General features: G+C 41.2%; 1 protein-coding gene and 1 pseudogene across 2 annotated transcripts in view; one reads left to right on the top strand and one right to left on the bottom strand.

The window, feature by feature from the left end:
• LOC107326744 (zinc finger protein RFP-like) overlaps positions 1 to 20901 on the top strand; it is a 163869-nt gene that overhangs the window by 108977 nt on the left and 33991 nt on the right. The window lies entirely within an intron of this gene.
• On the bottom strand, positions 1709 to 19469 carry LOC148214073 (zinc finger protein RFP-like; annotated as a pseudogene). Its single transcript, XR_015793507.1, has 8 exons — positions 19273 to 19469; positions 17054 to 17478; positions 14471 to 14566; positions 13333 to 13563; positions 6566 to 6588; positions 4678 to 4796; positions 4124 to 4156; positions 1709 to 2720 (listed from the first exon to the last, which is right to left on the bottom strand). The product of XR_015793507.1 is annotated as a zinc finger protein RFP-like (transcript).

The raw sequence follows: 20901 nt of genomic DNA, 5'->3' as shown, positions 1-20901 counted from the left end.
GTTCACCTTCTCCTTCAACAGTAGCCAATTATCCACTAAACTGGTGAGCTGTATCCCTTCTCATGCAGGGGCATTAAAGAAAAAAAGCAGGACCAATTTGACTGTTTTTGCTCTACCATTAAATTACAAAAAAGCCAATTAAAATACAAAAGGGTCAAAGAACAGCTTAAATGAAATGTCTGTGGGTGGGATCGCACCTTGGGCGAAGCTGTCGTCTGATGGTTGGTGATGGCTTGGTATATTCTCTGACTCCAACCATGGGTTTCTAAAACCATGGTTCATCGCTTAGCATGATGCATGAACCTAAGCAGTTATGATTTATTCAAGAAATCAGGGATAAACAAATCCAGTCAGGGTTTCGCTGGCTTTACAAAGGGTTAGGGTTAGAATGGTTGGTTTGTACAGATCAACCGGCCACCTGCAAGCTGGGTAAAAGTCTGTGAACTGATACATTTGAGGAAAAGAAATTTTCAGTACTAGGACACTTCTCAACATAAATGCATGTATTTTATATATTACTTTTATAGATAGTTCTCGAGTTATGATGGCAATTGGGACTGGAATTTCGGTCGCCAAACAATGTGGTTGTAAAGCGCGATGTCACATGACCCCATTGCTTAGTGACAGCAATTCGAGCAGTCCTGGTTGCCATTGTAACCCCAGGACGGTGTGGGTCATTAAGTGAGGACCTCACGTGACCGCAATGTGGGAAGAGGCAGGAGTCCAAGGCAAGCAGGCCGGGAGGTGAGACCTATGGATGGGTGCCGTGGGCAGGTGCTATGGAGTGTGGGTGTGATGGAAGGCATGAGCGAGGAGGATCATGGAATGGAGCTCCAAGGTTAGGGGGAGGGGGAGAGGCATTCCAAACATCTCCTCAGCCCCCAGCCGGAGTGTGTGAACGTGAAGAGGAGACCGTCCCTTCCCTAAGGAATTCAGGGTGTTTAGTTGCTGTCGTTGGGGGTTAGACTTAGTCTGGTGAGATTCTATCTAATAGATGTAAGCTAATAAAGTAACTGAACTGTTCCTGGATTGTGTCACTGTGGTTCTTGGGCTAAACCTGACAGTGAGTGGGCACGGGGGATATAAATAATTCAATTTATATCTCTAAAAATCATGTGGAATCTTCAGTGATTTAACACTTCTATCACAGAGCAACAATACCAAATCCAACCCACAGCAATATCAACCTACAGCACCACCAAGGTGGCTTGTCTCGTTTGGCTCAAGGTATTAGTTAAAAGTAGCAAATTCAGCTTGACTGAATGATTCTGTTCTTGGTGTTTCAAGAGAAAGAGAAAAAATTCTTGTCTGCTTGCTCCATTCCATGCATGGTTCTGATTACTAATTTGGATCATTACTCCTTAACATTTACTAATACTGTATGCTATAGTACTATATTCTTTTTGATAAGTAGTTTAGCAGTATAAAATTAAAAAGAAGGCAATGAAGGAGAAGGCATGGAGAGGTCCACAGAGAAGGCATTTCTGCTGGCTGTCCTCTGACCTTGGCTGACTAGAATTTGTGCTGTTTCTGGTGTATACACAACTTTTACCCATTTAATAAATTTACTTACAAAATTTAGTTTTTCCAAAATATTAAGCTAAAACATCCCATTGAAATTCCCAAATGCTTTCTCTGCATCAAGAAATATCAACACGGTAGTTTTCCATTAAGTTCTTCCAAATATTCTAGTATATTAAGAATATTTCTTATATTGTCCCTCAACTCACTTTTGGGTAGAAATCTACATTGATTTTTATTTATAACATCCTGCAAAACACCCTTTATTTTTTCAGCCAAAACCATAGTAAATATTCTATAGTCATTGTTCAGTAAAGAAATTGATAATTTCTTTGGTAAAGCAGGATCCTGTCCTTCTTCATGAATTAAAGTAATATTCACTCTTTTCCAACTTTCTGGTATTCATTTTTTAATTTCCAAAATAAAGTTCGTCATTTTTTGCAAAAGTTTTATCAGTTCATCTTCAAAGCATTTATGAGAAGATGCAGGTAATCCATCTGGTTCTCATGAGGCAGAGTATTGACAAGATTCCATGTAGGAGGGGAGATCTTTCCTCCCCCCAGTCAATTTACCATGGGGGGGCATTATTTATTACTGTGCAAATTTGCTCTACAGGCTTTCAGAGATCACTGCTTGGTAAATAGGGATTTTTCTGAACTTTTGTCCATGTATGTCCCCACTTTTAGGGAGAGAGTGTCAGGCAGGCACCATTGTCCAGATAGAAGAAGGGCAGAATGGTCTCTCCAGCCAAGGCAGCTTCCGAGAACGTGTAGAGCAGGGCTGCGGTCTGGGCATCAAAAAAGGTCACCTGTCCCCCTTCACAGTTGAGAGAGACTTGGATCCTCTTCAGATTCTTAGTCAGGGGCAGTTTGGGGTCTTCTGGAGAAAAGTTGGCCTGATAGTTCCCTTTATATTTCCCAACCTCCCAGAATCCTTCCTTAGGACAAGGATCAATGTCATCCTTTCTGTTCACTGACTTTTTGGCAACCCCTACATACCATCCCCCCTCATCTTCTATAGTGACTTCCCAGAAATGTCTCCCTGTTGAGAACCTCTGACAGCCAAGGACATAACGCCATTTTTCAAATCTCTTGGGGTTTTTGGGAACGGATTGATTTTAACAATTCCTCTGACACTTTTACGATCCTTGGAGAGCTGGAGGCCGGGATGGGTAGTGTCCAGGTCCAGAATGACATTTGCTATAAGGGGGAAGAGGAGGAAGGAGAAGAAAAAGAGCTTCAGCTGCAGGTCTGCTTTGAGTCTTGACTCCCAACAGATCAAACCTAAGGCCTCCTCTCTGAAAGGAGACCAGCTTCCAAGCACTCCCTCCAGGACTGGAACACTCACCACTTTTTCAGCAACACCTAAGTTTTGCCTACTTTTCCAACTCTTCCTGCTGCTTCACACCCTCCCAATAACCCTGACCCTCAGTCTCATTAGCTTCCATCTTGCAGGTGGGAAGAATGGGGTTGGGAGTGAAGAGTATTTAGTTTCACCTTCAGTGAGTTCCTGGAATGGGCAAGATGTAAACAGGGACCCCGCCTGGAGCATTAGTCCAGGGGATCAGGCAGAGCAAGAGACTGCTGTGTTTCAATTCGGAACTGGCAGAGTCAGAGGGGTCCCCCAGAGGTAACTGGGGCATAGTATGGAAGGGAAGTGTGATGAAGCTCCGCCCTTTCTGTACCAGCATCATAATATCACATGCATGTACAAAAGGGGGGGGACCTTGCCTAGCAACCGGGCACTTCTGCTTTCATCATTTTGATGGAACATAAGATGGAGGCAACTGGGCATTTTCCTGGTGCTCCATCTTTGCCATTTGCTTTGGCCAACAGGACCTGATTCCTCTGCTCCCAATGATTCAGTCTCTTGCCAATTTAGTCAGGCAGTGAATTTGAAACTAAAGATATTGCTTCTTCTAGGAATCCACTCTGACTCTTAGGGTACCCACACTGTGCTTCAGGCTAATGCAGGAGAATGAAATATGATGGGCTGCTTTAATAAATAGCACAGAGATGCTGTGTTCTTGCAGGAGTCAGTGCTGAATCTTTTACAAAGCATCTGCAGTCCAATATTCTCATAAACCTTTCTGTCCTTGACTAAAGAAGTTCAGGATGGGAGACTGAACCCTCCTATATTCTCAGCACAATCATGCTGAGGGGGGTGTTTTTGGATCTGGAGAATGAGGATCCCTTGAACTTTGTGAGGAAAGACTGACCAGGGGTTATCCTTTCTCCCTATTTTATGATAGGGACTGACAACATCACAGGGAGGACACCGTATCCCGCTCTGTGGTGACAGGAAGCAGCACAACTCAGCCATAATATTGGAGGGAAGTCAAGAAGGTGCTCAGGGCAGCCAATGGCAGCCTCTTCTTGATCACACCCACCAATGTGGAGGAGCTAGAATGGGGTCAAAGCCTGCCAAAGATGAAAAAATAGGGGCCACCACACTGGGATTCTTTCCTCTTGGAAGGATTCTCATATTCTTACTGGATGTTCATAGTTTTAAGGTGTCTGATCCTATATGATTTTTCTATTAAAGTTATGGCCATCACAGTTCAAAATAGCAAGTGACAGAGATTCTTAAAACTCATATTTACCTTTTTGCAGCTCAAGTCCAACTTTCAGAGTATCTGGGGAAGAAAAGGGAGAGATTCAGAATCTCACCGTTGGAACTGGATCAACAGCAGGGCCTCCCTACAGATAGAGTCTTCTTTGCTTTCCCTGGCCTCAGATCAGGGAATAAGGAATAAGGAAAGCTAAATGCGATAATGTCCTCAGTGTTTTTTTAATCAAAATACTACTCCAAACTCTAATTGTCTGCCAAATATTCAGACTCAGAACCCCAGGATAAGGCCTATTCTTCTTTCCCGGTGATCAGTGGATGTGGATTTGGGAAAGAAAGGAGAAAGGGTCAACCATGGTTGCCATTTTTAGCTTGAATGCCTTTAATGAGAGAAATCAGAAAGCTCCTGTTCCCCCTTCTTGTGCCCAAGACACAAAGCCCTTCCTACAGAGACATGAAGGTGTCTTTCCCACTGAGCCTGAAATCTATCCCTCTTTGATCCCTCCTGACACTAATACAGAATCTCCCTTTGATGTTCTGGGATCAAACTGTCATCCAGCGTAAAACCCCCGTGGCTGTTTTTGTTACCTCTCAATTGTTTCATGATGCCTTTCAGAAACACACTGATATCACTGTAATCCCAGATTCTCCACTTCAGCTCTAGAAGAAAACCCACTGGATTCTCAAATGTTTTTTTTGCCTGATACCTGGTAGAGGAAAATGTTGTTTATCTTCCTGCCAATAGAAGAAGCATTCTAAAACATCAGATTATGTTTGAGGATTGTCTAACTAATTAAATATGGGGTGGGTTCTATGGCAATCCTGTGGATCCACAGCTGGCCCAAAACTGCACACATCCACCCTCATCAAGCTAACTGATGGATCTAATGAAGGCCACCAAGTTTCAGTCCTGGGCCCTCTACTCTTTAAAATTCTTGTGAATCACTTGGACAAATGAGTGGATTGGATCTTACCAAATTTGAAAAAGGCTAAATTGGGTGAGGTAGGTAGTGTAGAAGATGGATATAACACTCAAACTAATCTTGATGAACTAAAAGTAATGCTGTGAAACTTAATAGAGACAACTGCAATTACTACTTGCAAGGGTGGCCAAATAGGAATTGAAGATAAATATGCAACTCTCCTGTCTGTTGGTAACCTTCAATTAGCCAAAACGGTGCACCATAGCAGAGAAACTTTTGAATGAAGGTACCTCAAATCCACTAACTTAACAAATGCTTGCAAAATCCGGGACCCATTACTCCCATGTAATTGAAATTTCAAGGATCTTCACACCAGTTGCATTGGGAAAGTTGTGGCCACTACTGCGCCACCATGGTCGCATGATGGTGATTTCCAAAGCTCCTGCTCCCACTGCTTTGTTGCCCAACCCATGGGTTATCTAGTACAAACTGAAGATGAATAAGAATCGGCAGTATGATCTAACACAAAAAGATGCATGAGGAGAGGCAATGTTTCCAAATCAGGGTTGGTGCTACTTCCACTCTGTTCTGTGATGAAGGGTTGAGTTTCATGCATCACATTTTAAAAAGGATTTTGGAAGAGGCTCAGAGAAGGGCAACAAACTTGGTTGGAAACTCAGTCCTTTGAAGAGGAACGGGCAATAAATGTTTAGCCTTGAGCAGGGAAGACTCACAGGGGATGTTCATTGCGGAACCAACAATAGGTTGCTCATGTCTCTGAAAGGGAGACTCCTGCTTCGCTTCATCAGATTTGAGCAAACTGTCTCTCCAATATGATGTTGCGAAGCAGCACCCAGCTCTTAATCCATGAAGGATCTTGCTGCTTTCCTTCACTTCTGCTGCAAATGGAGAAGCTCCTGCTTGCAAAGCAAAGCGGTCAGTCCACCCAGATAAGCCTCTCATGGTTGATCTGCCGTGACCGTAGAGATACCCAGAGAGGTGGTAATCCCCTTTGTGAGATGGGTTCAAGCAGAGGTCAGACAGCCCCCTGCCATGGAAGGTTTATTTTGGACTCCTGCAAAAGATTAGGTGTTGGATCTCACAGCCTCCATGGCCCTTTCCAACTGCAGGATTCTAAGGAGATGCATGCCATTCAATTCCAGACATTTTGGAGATAACTGAAAATTGAAACTGTAAAAAGCATTAAAAATATGATTTTTAAAATAGAAGGAAGTGCAAAATACTTCCTTATAGAAAACATTTTTCATTGAAAATGAGATAGAAACGTGATAAATGATTTTGATAATGAAAATGAGTGATAAACCTTGGGGACAAATATTTTAGTATCAGATGGTGCTTCTTATAATTAATAATAATAAGTAATATCATTATTATGTTGAGGGTGTCTGAGGAAATATCTACAAAGCCCTGAAATAAGTTATATTTACACTGAATTACTACTAAATACAAACAGAGCTTTCAGAAATGGGACATAACAGGAGGAGCTGCTGATCTCTGGGGTCATAAAGCAGAAAGAGGGTGGATTCACTTACTTCTTCAAGACGCTTCCAATGTCCTAAAGAAAAAGAGACAAAGACTGAAAGGAGCCATTTCCTGTGCAGAGAATTTAATTCTGAAATTCACATAATAAATGAGTGAATCCTCTGGATAAACACACAGAAACAGACATACAAAAAGCACCTCCGTTTTAAAACAAAAAACAAAACATCCCATTTGTCTGACGCATTTCTCGGAGCTCCGGGGACTGCCCGATCTGCATTTGATCAGCGGTGGGTCTAGAGGAGAGAAGACCACCGAAATACTCCCCTGGATAGGGGGAGTTCAGAAGATCAACTACAAGAGCCGCGGACGCTGTTCCTCCTGCCTTTCCTGGCTTCCACCACGAGAAAGCCGGTGAGTAGAATAGCGAAGGTGGCTGGGAAACATCATGCTTTACAAATTCAGAGAGCCTCATGAATGAGAGACATTAGCGCTGTAGTCCGGCGTCTTAGATCACTTTAGAAGAGGAAGGGGGGATTTTTTTTCCCTACTCGCCTACTCTTTGGATTACTTTTTAAAAATTTTTTTTGTTTTATTAATATCTAAGATCTATCTCTGGACTACACTTTCAGATGCTGGTGAGTTACTTTTTTATTCTGTGTCATGGAATGTAACGGGTGGAAATTGACAAATGGACTTTGCTACGATATGGAAACTTTTTATGGAATTTAAACAGAGGATTTTACAAACTGTTAATGGTTTGCCTTTTTTATGGGATTATAATTTTTTTTTCCTTTTGCTTTTCCTTGCTTATAAACTTATATTGGACTACGAATCTGCTCTTGGATTTCTACAGTTGAGTTTTTCTTTTTCTGTTCTTCATGTTGAACTTAAAAGCTTGAGAATTGAGAATTCTTTATATATTTTATTATCTATATTTGGGAACAATAAGAGACAGCTTTCTATAGCTGGGATTATAACTGCTGTGTTGCTAGAGAACTCGGAAGAAAGCCGTTGCTATTGGATTATAATTGTTGTTCTTTGAAGATATTGAATTTCGCACAGTCTACAATGGCTTCAAGAAGGAAGAAGGATAAGGAAAAGGAAAGAGAATCAACAAGAACTTCTATAGAACTGACTGAGGGGGGCAGAGACATGAAAAAAGTACTAGATTACTGCCTTAAGCCACCAGATGGACCAAAGAGACATAAACATGAATGAAAAAACAGACAATTTAAAGAAGGAATTGACTCAAGAATTTAGAAATGAGGTCCAGAAAGTGAAGGATGTGGTTGATAATTGTCAATTGACCTCAGGAATACTCAAGGACAGGTACAGTTGTTAGAAATTAAGTCAGAAGCAGCCACTAAAGATATTGATCGAAATTTGGATGCTATTGCATTAGCAGAAATGAGGGAGAAAGAATTTATATTGAGATTGAGGTCAGTAACGGAAAATCCCAGGGAAGATGTAAGAACATTCATCATTACCGCATTAGCACAATTTTTGGAGATGGAGGAACAAGATCTAGATTCTGAAATAGACGAAGTTTTTAGAGTCAACTCACGTTTTGCTAGAGAAAAAAAGGTCCCAAGAGACATATTGATTCATTTTGAATGGAAGGTTACAAGAGAACAAATCTTGAAAAAATACTGTAATGATGGATTGTGTATCGCAGGCAAAAAGGTGATTGTTTTAAAAGAAATACCTTTAAGAATTTTGAGAAAAAGAAAGGATTACTCCTTCTTCACAGATAAATTAAAGCAACACGGTATTTCTTTCAGATGGGAAAGACTAGAAGGAGTATCTTTTATGTATAAACAGCAAAGATTTAGAATAAATTCTACTTTAAAGGCAGAAGCCTTTTTGGAAAAACATAAGGCAGACTTTTGCGATACCCATAAAGAATTAGAAGAAAAAGAAAAGACTACAAAAGATATCGAAACCAGTACAGATTTAACAAAGCTTGGGGCTTCTGGAGTGGATTATAAAAGACTTTGATACAAATATATTTATGGATTACAAATATTTAACCTGGAATATAAATGGAGGAAATGCTCCTCAAAAAAGAAATAACATTTTTCACTTTTTAAAGAAACTGAACTTGGATATAATTTGTTTGCAAGACTCATATTTGTAAAAAAGACATTAAGTACTTGGTTCAGAAACAAATTGGAGAATTCATATCGGCTGGACCAAAAAAGACTAAAGGAGTTGTTTTGTACATACAATCAAAATTGAATCCACAATTGATCTTGACTGATGACGGAGGAAGATATGCGGCAGTTGAAATTAGTATACAAGGGATTAAAACACTAGTTGTTAGACTGTATGCCCCAAATGTGGATAAAGGGATATTTTATAAAAACCTAATGGACAAATTGATGGACTTACAATATGAAAATTGGTGCCTTATGGGTGATTGGAATGGGGTGATTTCTCCAATGGAAGACAAACAGTCGCCAAAGGGGCTGAGACTTAAACAAGGAAAACTACCCCAAATATTCTTTGATCTGAAAGACATGTTGGACTTACAAGATATTTGGAGACTTTTAAATGGAAATTCTAAGGAATACACATATTTTACTGAGAGATCTAAATCCTTTTCTCGAATAGATATGTTTTTGATTTCTAAAACTCTGATGATGGATGTTACTAAAGTTGAAATATTACCTAAGACCTTTTCAGATCATAACCCTGTTAAGTTGACTATTAAAGGGAAAAAGAGTACATTTCGATGGAGACTAAATGAGACAATTTTACGGAAAAATGAAATAGCTGATACTTGTAAAAAGAAGATAAGAGAGTTTTTTCAGTTGAATATGAACAAAGGCACTAATACACAGACTGTTTAGGATGCTAGTAAGACTTACATGAGAGGTTATTTCATTCAATATAATGCCCAGTTGAAGAGGAAAAAACAAGAGAAGATGCAATTGATTTTAGATGAAATTAAAAATAAAAAGATTGAGATGAGAAATAATTCATTGGATGAGACTTTGAATACACAAATTAAATTTCTACAAAAACAAATGTCAGTGTTAATGATACAGGAATTAGAAACTCAATTGAAATTTACGAAACAGAAATATTTTGAATTTGCAAATAAACCAGGTAGATGGCTAGTTTACAAATTGCATAAACAAAGACAGAAAATATTAATTTCTAAAATACAACACAAGCGGAAGACTTCAATGGACAATGCAGGCATTCAAGAGGCCTTTTTTTGTTACTACTCATCATTATATAAAAAACAAGATGTTCATCCAGACAATATCGATAAATATCTGTGTAAACAAAAATTACCTATTCTTATTGATCAACAGAGAAAATTACTTCATGATCCCATAACATTAGAGGAAATGTCAACTGCCTTTAAGAAAACTAATTGTGGAAAAGCCCCTGGCCCAGATGGTTTTTCAGTGGCCTACTATAAACATTTTGAGGAGGACCTTTGTCTTCCTTTACAAATGACTATGAATTCAATTTTGGACACAGGTGTAATGCCAGAAACTTGGAAAGAAGCCCATATTACCTTGATTCCAAAAGACCAACAGGACTTGACTTTGACAAAGAATTATAGACCAATATCTTTATTGAACAATGATGATAAGATATTCACAACAATTCTAGTGGAAAGAATAAAGAATATTCATGTAAAATTTATCCATCAGGATCAAGCAGGATTTTTACCAAAAAGACAAATCAGAGATAACATTCAAAATGTTCTGGATATATTAGAATACCTGGAACAACACTATGAAAAACAACCAGGTTTGATATTTTTGGATACTGAAAAAGCCTTTGATAATTTAAATTGGCCTTTTATGTTTAAAGTTTTGGATTTTATGAAATTTGGGGAAAACTTTGTTAAATGGATTAAATCAATATACATACCACAAACCGCAAACATAATTGTTAATGGAGATTTTACTAAACCATGTGAAATTCAGAAAGGTACGAGACAAGGATGTCCCTCGTCTCCATTATTATTTATATTGGTTTTAGAAGTATTACTTAGAGATATTAGACAAGATGACAACATTTTGGGAATAAGAGTTAAAAAAGAAGAATATAAGTGAAGAGCTTTTGCTGACGACCTAGTCATTACCTTAGAAAACCCATTGGATGGGATTGAATCGTTAATGCAAAAATTGAGAGACTTTGGGTCGCTAGCAGGGTTCAAAGTAAATATACAAAAAATGATGGTTTTAACTAAAAATATGGATTTTTACCAACAGAAGAAACTGAATGAACTAACTGCATTTGCAATAGAGAAAAAAATAAAATATCAGGGAGTATATTTGACATCGAAGAATGCTGGTTTATTTCAGAATAATTATGTTCTACTTTGGACAGATATTAAAAAGGACTTAGACCGATGGGGAAAGTTACAATTGTCGGTATTAGGAAGAATATGGGTGATTAAAATGAATATTTTGCCATGAATTTTATACCTTTTCCAGACAATTCCAATATTGACTTCAGAAGCACCCTGTAAACAATGGCAACGTGACATCTCTAAGTTTATATATGCAGGGGAAAAAGCCAAGAATACAATATAAAGTTTTACAAGACGTGAAAGAAAGAGATGATTTGGGTCTTCCTGATTTGAAATTGTACTGTATAGCTTGCTGTTTCATATGCTTTGAGAAATGAAAAATTATTAAACTTGGAAGGTCACAATTTGAGATTTGGATGGCATGGATATTTGTGGTATGATAAAGTTAAAGTTAATGTGGACTTTAAAAATCACGATATTAGAAGATCTCTATGAAAAGTTTGGACTAAATGTAGACCACTTTTATGCCCTAAGATGCCGACATGGACCTCTACACAAGAAGCCTTCTATAGAACTGAAACAAAAGATAAAAATAAATGGATGAGATACCAAAACTTATTAGAAAAAGAACAAGGAGAATATAAAATTGCATCAAAAGAACAATTGGTTTTAGAAGGATATACCTTTCAGTGGCTTTCTTATATGCGATACAAAGAAAAATTTTAAATTGATAAAAAAGAATTTGGATTTGAACAGAATAAATCGGAATTTGAAATCCAATTATGTGAAACAGATGAACATTTAATAGCAAAAATGTACAAATTATTGTTGAGAGAAGAAATGGTTGAAGAACAAGTTAAAGAATGCATGATTAAGTGGGCCAAAAATATTGGACATAATATACATATGCACCAATGGGAAAATATGTGGTCTAAAGGATTAAAATTTACTTTATCTTATAACTTGAAAGAAAATTTCTATAAAATGATGTATCAATGGTATATGACACCCCAAAGACTATCAAAGATGTATGGGACAATTTCCAACATTTGTTGGAAATGTAACCCACAAGAGGGGTCATTTTACCATATGTGGTGGACATGTAAAATTGCAAAGAAATTTTGGACTCAAATACAAACGTTGATGCAGAGCATACTACAAATATGGATCCCATTTAAACCAGAACTATTCCTGTTGGGGATAATGGACTTTCAAATAGGAAAACATCTTATTAGAATTACTCAGTACATGATTACCGCAGCAAGACTTCTTTATGCACAATTTTGGAAAACCCAGACACTACCAACAATACAAGAACGGTTGTTAAAACTGATGGAAATGGCAGAAAATGATAAACTGACTTGCTTATTAAAAGAAAACTCAAACAACTACCTTAAAAAATGGAAACCATTGATGGACTATTTGCAAAATGCAGGTGGGGTGAAGCTTACATGGGGATTTGAAGATTAGATTATAAAAGTAATGGGATATGTTTAGACAAAGAATGATTCCTATTTAATGTATTAAAAACTAGCACTTATGATAGCCTTATTATTTCTATTATTCTATTATTTCTAAGACCAGAGATAGACTGGAAGTTATCTATTTTTCATATCTTTTTTTCTTTTACTTTACCCCACTTTTTCTTTTTCTTTTCTTTATATTTTGTATTTCAATTTTTCCTTTTCATTTCTAACTTTTAAATATGTATCTTTAAAATCTCAATAAAATATTACAAAATAAATGAGCGAATCCTCTGGACCACCACACACAGACAGACATACAAAAAGTACTTCCATTTAAAAAAAAAAAAACACATCCCATCTGTCTTTTTTCCACAGCCATTCACTTCTTTTATGCATTATTTATTTTTAAGTTATTTAAGTTATTTAAGTTATTTAATTATACCCTGGCTGAATGCAACTCAGTTATACACCTTATAGTATATATAATGATATATATAATGAAACATAATACAAAAAGAAAAGAATATTTAAAAAAGAAAATAATGTATCAATACAATAGAAAGAAATCCTGCCCTGATGCTTTCTCTGAAGGCCCTTTGGAAAATCCAGGTGGTTACAGCTTTGCAGAAGGCCCTCAATGGGGGGGCTCTCCTTGCTCTGGAGATCAGGCTGTCCCACAGGAGGGGAGACCTCCAAAGAACACCCACCACCACGTCCCTTAGCGGCCATAGGAACCCTAAGCAGGCATTCTTAAAAGCATTAAGGTAAGATAGTGTCCAGCACTTTGAATTCTATTGCTTCTGTGTATCCTCATTTATCTGTCCTGACAAATTAGCCATTAATCTTCATACAAGTAGTCCTCGACTTATGACCACAACAGGGACCAGAAAATTCATCGTTAAGTGGTGCTTAACCATGGTGTCCTAGTTTTTCTGAATTATGTGTCCTGACGTATTAGCCATTAATCTTCATATTTTCCAATTTCCTTGCTGTGGAAAGAGTCAAAAAGAGTATTTCTGTGGTGGGTCTAAAGCAGTCCACTCTACTCCATCATCTCAGCATCACCCCTTACCTGTAAGAGTTTGCTAGATGGCTGCTGATGCTTCTCCTCCATTTCCTCAATGAGACTGTCAAGAGAGGAGAGTTCCTCCACTTGTTTGGCCAGACATTCATCCCTTCTTGCCACAATCTCCTTCTCCGTCTCTTCCATTCTGGCCAGCAGAAGCTTCTCCTGTTCCTCCAACCAGCGTCGTAGTTCTCTGAAGTCAGCCACTGTGTTTTCTCTCTCTTTTTGGATTAGGTCCTAGAAGAAGATAGAAAAGGCAAAGGTCATAACTATTATGATAATTAAACGGATTGACTGAAGAGTCCAGAAATGAGATGGGAGAATTTCTTAGGGAAAAAACCTTTTTGACTTTGCAGCTGTTTTGACATGAACAAGAGCAGGGGAAAGGTTTCTAAAAACCAAAAAAAAGGTCCACTTTGAAATGATCTTTCATGAACATTTTCTGTAGATCAGGGCATTCCAAAATGTAGGTGGAAAGGAAGTGTCAGGCCTACAATGTCCAAATCCCAGTCCAGAAGATTTCTCATGAAACCAGGCCTGGTTCAGATAAAATCTCCTTTGTTGGATGGTACATGCAGCTCTAAGGGAAGCATTGCTAAAACTAAAGCCCGCGTAACTTTCCCTCTACTTTTAGGCCCTCTACTCCCCCTTCTTCTTTGGCACCAGATTTCTTTCTCACCGAGTCGTGGCCTTGTGAATTCCTCACCCTGATAATACCTCTGCTTCCCAGCCTTCGAGATGACACCGGCTCTGTCTTCTTTCAGTCCCCGCCCCCCCCCCTTACAAATAGCAGAATCAAAGCAAGCAAACCCAGCATTTATTATCCCCAATAAATCAGTCCTGCAGGTTCTGACAGAAAGTTTCAGTTCACATTTTTCAGCAAGGTGAAATATGGTTTGTATTAATATATTACGCAAAGTGAACCCGTTTTATAAACCATGGTTTATGTATATGTGCACTTAACCCAGCTGTTACTCATTGATGCAATTGTGATGAATAATCCATGGGACATCCCACTCAAAGACGCATTCTTTCATCTTCTGAAACAGATTCAGGATGGGTTCACTTCTTAGGAAAAGCATCACTGACAAACAGACCATGGCCTGTTAGCCCGGAAGCTCATCACCGCTGGATCAATACTTACAAGCATCTGCTCCATTTTTTGTTCTGTTTCTCTTCTGTATGTAAGAATTTTTTCTTTTTCCTCCTTCTGAGCCTTCAGGCAATCCCCAACCTTAATCTGAAGAGAAAATATATTTCTTGAGTTTCTTTTCTTTTTGAGGTGTTCTGTAAAGAATTACATGTGAGGGAAAATCTAGTTAGAAAATATGATGCTTCTTTTAGGGATATTTTCCCCCCGCCCCTGCCCCACAAAAACTGCACTTGGCCATCCTTTTTACCAAACTAATAGGTTTAAAAAAAATCCCATGGTATGAATTCCATACAGCATGGAAAATAGGGAAGGAAAAGAAATGCATCCCCATGAAATTACATCAAAATTGTTTCTCAGGTGCTTCAATTTCAGAGTTAGGAACTTTTGGGAGAGGAGCTGGGGGTAAGCGTTTTCTTTCTTAGATCCCAAATATCAAGGGGGGAGGCTCCTTTTTAAACCCCACAATCAAAAGCTTGAGCCTTGAACGTTTGAAAAGTTAAACACATTCATAACTAAATCAAGCAAGGCATTTTCACAAATGCAGAATGGCAGTGTTTCTAGAGAGTGTTGCAAAATTATGGTTTGGGCAGGAGAGGGTGAAGGACCCCAGGAGAAAGGCCAGAAGTTTCTTCAACACCCCTGGGGAGTGTTAACTTTTCAAGAGGAAAGTTGAAGGTCGATGGTCCCGGGGGGAAGTAACCAAGAGGTCCCACCGTGCTATAAGCCCATTATGGAGAAACAGACTTGTTTTGCCAGTTCACCTTCCCTAATTTTCATAAGGAGGATCTAATCTCAATTTCAGTGAGAAGATGAGTTGGGAAGCCAGGTGGAGAAGGAAAGACTGCTGGATTTTCTTTCCAGAAACACCTTTGTACATTTGCTGTTCTCCTTGAGCAAGATCATCATGGAGCCCTCAACAGCCCTGAGTGCAGACCCCAAAGAACAGTCCTGCTAGATCAGGGCAAGGCCACTTGGCCCAACATTTTGTTTCTCAGTGGCCCACCCGATGCTTCTCAGGTGCCACAACCAGGAGACGGAGGTAGCTCCCTTTCCTGCCATTCTTTCCCTTCTCATTGGGTGACTTTGGGCCAACCACTCCACATTAACCCTGCCTACCTCTCAGCATGCTGCCTTAAAACTCCTAAAGAAAAGGCAATCTATACTTTAACAAAAAACAATAATAAATCATATCTCAGGAGGCCTGCTCCTCTTACAGGGACTCTTCAAGACTGAGAGCCCTTCAGAAAGGGGCCTGCAGACAAAGCCCAAATGGTGATGGGGGGCCTGCCCAAGTACTGGGAGTGAAGGGGGCTGCCCCCAAGAAGATAAGCAGCCAACAGGAGCTGGACACATTGCACCCTTGACCGTGTCATCAGCCTTATTGTTGACCAAGTGTCATAGTTTGCTTCCCCAACCAAAATGTGTTGGGATTAAAACGAAGAACATGGACATAGTGGTGGATAAAAATGAGAGGATCCTGAATGAAGAATTTTGTTCATTGATTCTTAATACATTCTGTACATAAAGTGGACTGAGTGCATGATAAAGACCTCATTCAGAAGTGTCCTTTGATACTGGTGTCATAAAATCAGCAGACTTGGCTGGGTATGTCAGAACTTACAAGTTAAATAAAATAAAATAAAATAAATAAAATAAAATAAAATAAGCTAGAAATATTGGTTTGTACATGATAAAACATCTATTTTAATCCATTAATTAATTAATTTTAATTGCAGATTCAAGAAATCTCTAGGGTGTATGGAATACTGAAGTGCTCTTTGAGGGAAACTGGTAATGGGAGGTGAAGGAAGTTGGTCTGTTTAGGTCCTTAAACCTCCCAAAAATAAGATGGAGGGGGGCGATTTAGAGGGAGGCGTGCAATCTTTGAAGTTCATTTTAAAAATGCCTCCCTGCCACCCAGAGAGAGGAATCCAGAAAGATGGGAAGATTCAGAGTTGCACCCACAACCCATCTTTGACAATGCTGATCTTTGGTGATGAGATCTCAGACTTCTGGTGCCAAAGCAGAGCTGGATTAAGGCCTACTGGTGCCCTAAGCACAGCCTAACAAGGGTGCCCCTTGGCCCTTCCCTTGCTGAAGTGGCAAAACATTAAGACTCAAAAACTGCTGAAGGTGAAACTAGAGATTAAGAATTCAGTTTTCCTCCAAGCCATCTCCCAGGCCAAACTGCACAACTATATTAAATATAAACTTTTAAAAAATTATTTATTTACTACAAAATGGCCATAACCAATATAAGCAAATTATTTGCTTGTAACTGGGGCAACAGGTAAATTTTCAACACTTTTAAATCCATGCTGGGAAAGGTTGAAGGAAAGAGAAGAGGATGACCAACAGCAAGGCAATGGACTCAGCTACAGTGGCAATGGGGGCATCTGAAAGACCAGGTTAGGTACAGATCATCATGGAGAAAATCTATCTCCCTGGTCACTAAGAGTTGACAACGACTTTATGGCACATAATCAATCAATCAGTCAATCAATGAAAACAATCCATGTTCTTGCAGCTCCAGGTCTCCAGTGATTCCTCCTTGCCATCAAGGCGGATTCTTACCTGATACTCCTGGAAAGCCTCCTCCAGAGGAATCACTTGGTGGTCCCTGTGCTCTCGGGATCGGTCACAGACCACGCAGATGAGGGTCTCGTGGTCTATACAGAAGAGCTTGAGGGGCTCCCAGTGTGTCCTGCAGAAGCTCCCTCCTTCCTCCCCCCAAGGGCCGTAGCGCTTGGTGACTTCCAGCACCCGCGCCAGCTGCCTGTTTGCGAGGATGTTCCGGGGACAAAAGGTCTGTCTGCACTGGGGGCAGGAAGCCTGTGAGTCCAATTGCCCCCAGCTGCGGGTCAGGCAGCTTCGGCAGAAGTTGTGACCACACTCTGGGATGAGCACGGGGTCCTGGAAATACTCCAGGCAAATGGAGCAGGTGGCTTCTTCATGCAGATCCAGAACTGGCGCTCCAGAGGCCATTGCTGCCTCCTCCACTGAGAGAGAGAGAGAGAGTTTCACTTTCCCTTTGCTAGTTTTCCTGCCAATCAGATTACTGCCTTTCTGTCAACACTGGAAACCAAGATGAATTATTGTTCCTTTTACGGTGAGATTGGAGGGTCTCTTAAAGAATAAATGTTTTAAAAAAATAACTGGGGAGAATCAAAGATTCATGGGATGGAACCCTGATCAATTATCATTGATCCAGCCAGCTTGTTAAAGGGAACAATGTTAAAAACTGGGGAGAAGCAAACATTCCCTGGACGGAACAGAGGAAACCTGGAACGAAACAGGCTGTGACAAACACCTGAGAAAGGCCCAAATCAAACTGATGCTGCAATTGATAGGAAAACTCAGAGAGGTGGGTAAAAATTATAAACCTTTCTCTATTAGGCTTCTAATGCCCCCTTAACACCCTGACGGCCATCTGGCAGAGGAAGACCTGCTTGGGCCACCCACTTCCCAGCCGGCCAGTCAGGAAACAGAGCAGGAAAAGCTCTAAAACTGGGCCAAAGTCCACATGGGGAAGTGACCTGGGTCACTCCCTGGAGGGGTCAAGCAGAGGGGCAGAAACAGCGTAGAGTATGGAATCGGATCATTTGCCTGATGGAAACGTTCAAGTCATAGGCCCAGGTGCTCCCTGAGGGCAAAAGATGGATAGGAAGAGTAATCAGCAGTCTCAGGCCAAGCTAGGATGGGGGACCCATCTTTGGGGGTGGGGGCCCACCTGGGGGGGAGAGCATCTTACAGGTCCTTCTGCTCAAGGGCTGCTGGGGAGGCTTCCCTGGTCACAGCGGGGGCCCCGAGGGGACATGGACAGTCCCAAAGCCCCCTTTATCTCCCCTTTCTCTCCCCCAGCCCTGCTCCCCCTGGCGGCCTCCTCCATGTTGGGAAATTGCTCTGTGCAATTCCCAGTTTTCCCCCAGGACCCTCCCATCCCAACCAGATTAGACCCAGTGCACGTGGCCCTCACTTCAGCTAGCAAAAAATGGAGCTTGATCTTTACTTGTTAAATACCAGCAGGCATTTAAAACAAGATCTGGCGAAAATGGGATAAAAGGCTGCAAAAGGAGAGAGATGAACAGCAAGCAACCATTTACAGAATCTACCTATGTATCTTTCCTTGTGTCTTTATCAAAAGGGACCTCACTTTTCAGAGCCGCGGGAAACAGTCCTGGGGCTTGTTACAAGCACTCCCAGGTTCGGCTTGGGGTCACTCGCTCACTCACACACTCACAGCCTGTCGAGGCACAGGGATCTTGTCTGCCCCCCTTGCTTTCCACCTGGGCTTTCCAGAGAGCAGACAAGACCCACAGCCCTGGGCCACAGGTGGGAAGTAATTAGGGACACACCCCAGTGGCTGCCAACCGAACACTGAGGCACCACAGGTTCTTTGGAGTACAGGGACACCCAGTGAATTTAAAGTAGCAGCAAAGCTTTCCTGGCTACAATGTGCATGTGCTCTTTCTCACACACGCACGCACACTCATCCACGTCCTTCTCAGTCCTTCTCAGCTAGGCTGCAGGGCACTAGCTAGAGGGACGGAAACGGCCAGGTCTGGATCCAAAGCTGACTCAAAGAGTGGGTGGGCTTCAGGACCCCTTTTATCCCCCAAAGTCCTTGAATTGTTGATTCAGGAGCCTGGCAGCTGCTCTTGCCTTGTTAATTTACAAGCCTGGTAGCTTTTGATGGGATTGGGGAGGGAGGGGAGGGGTGCGGTTTCCATGTGCTGAGGCCCAACTTCCTTTGCCTGGTTCAGGTGACTCTTTTTTGTTTCCTTCTTACCTACCTCCCTGAAGGGATCTTTCGGACAAGATTCCGGCTTTTTTGTCCTCTCTACTTACACGCCTCCTTCATCTTTTAGTTAGGGCAGCTTCAGCCTAGTCTCACATGTGGCTCCCTTTCTTCCACCTCCCCCCACCAAACCTGCAGGCAGTTCCACGAATCAGAAGAGAAGGAGAAGGCGGCAGCTTCCCCAGGCTCTGAGGGGAGGGCAAATGGTGCAAACCAATATTATATGTGGAAATGAAGGGAGGGGAGGGAGGGGGGAGGGAGGGAGGCCCGACTGTTTTCCGCCTCCCTCTGGCCCCTGCGCCCAATCAGCCGGCGGCAAGGCCTGATGGGCGAGCAGTGATTGGCTGCTGTGGAACCGAGGCCAAGATTTGAAATCTCTTAACAGCTGTGGGCGTTGAGGGTAGGATGAGGGAGAGATTTGGATGCCTGCTGGCACAGTAGGGCTGGCTGGGGGGCGCTGGGTGTTAAAGGGGGAGCCCTCTTCCTCCCTCAAGGGAGGGGCCCTTGGGGCCATGCTGGAATGGGGAGTGGGGGTGTAGCTTTCTTCAAGGTGCACAGCTCCCTTTGCTTCATCTCCCCCCAGCAAAGTGGCAGGCCGTTATTGATAAGGAGAGCAATAATGTGCCTTTTTTTTGGCTTCACTTCAGAAGTTTCCCATCACCTCCAGTAAATCTGCTTTGCAGGCAGCTCAAGCAAACTTCCCTCACAAATTCTTTAGTTCAATGCTGGAAAGACTCATCTGGAGTTGACTATGATCCCCAAAAGCAGATGCAATAGTAAGTCTTTAAGACTTTTTGGTGCTGGAGTCAATAGAATCGTATCAATGCATTCATGATCATGGGTAATCATCAAGCAGGGGGGAATTTTCTTAGCCTGGCTCTTGCTATCTTGCCTCTGTATTTTGCTTGTACTAGGAAGAAACTGCCTGAAGGACATGTACACAGAAGACCTTGAGAGGGGAGAGTGCAGGGAAAAGGTCTTGAGGATAAAGGGGGGACACTAGTTCAAACTGCCTTATTAGTTGCAATCTATTGTCCTTGCAATGCTATAAAAACTGCATTTGAAATCTTGTTGGTGTGGAGCCTCCCAGCACTTGCTGCCTGTGTTTTGGGATTGCTGTCCACCCAGCTGTTCACTGGTCCAATTAAAGAACTGTTTTCTTTTTAAGAGCCTCGGCCTGAATTCCTGGTTTTGGATTTTCTGAGATTCAGGTCTACAAACCTTACAAGAAGCTAACGCTCTGGCTTAATCCAGAATCCACAAGAAGCTTGTCATGCTCTTACAGCACAATCTCAACCATTTGTGACAAGAGAACCTCTCTCAGATACTCCTGGATGCCTGACAAGGGCTTCTCTGCAAGAGCCTGCAGGGAGAGATGAAGGGTCCAGATGATTCCTGCCCCACTGCCAATGTTTAATTCCTTGGAAGAAGAGCTACACAGATAATGAGAACAGAACACTATTTGAACTGATGCGTTTGAGGAAAAGAGATGCAATACTAGGACACTTCTGAACATAAAGGCATGTATTTTATTTATGACTTTTACAGGTAGTCCTCGAGTTATGATGGCAATTGGGTCTGGAATTTCCATCACTAAGCAATGTGGTTGTAAAGCGCGATGTCA

Source organism: Python bivittatus, unplaced genomic scaffold, assembly GCF_059951505.1.
Source record: "Python bivittatus isolate LINGU-HERP-01145 unplaced genomic scaffold, Pbiv_v1 ctg000800_np1212, whole genome shotgun sequence".
Taxonomy (NCBI): Eukaryota; Metazoa; Chordata; class Lepidosauria; order Squamata; family Pythonidae; genus Python; species Python bivittatus.
The sequence above is the reverse complement of the archived record's forward strand: the minus strand, read 5'-3'. Positions and strand labels throughout refer to the sequence as shown.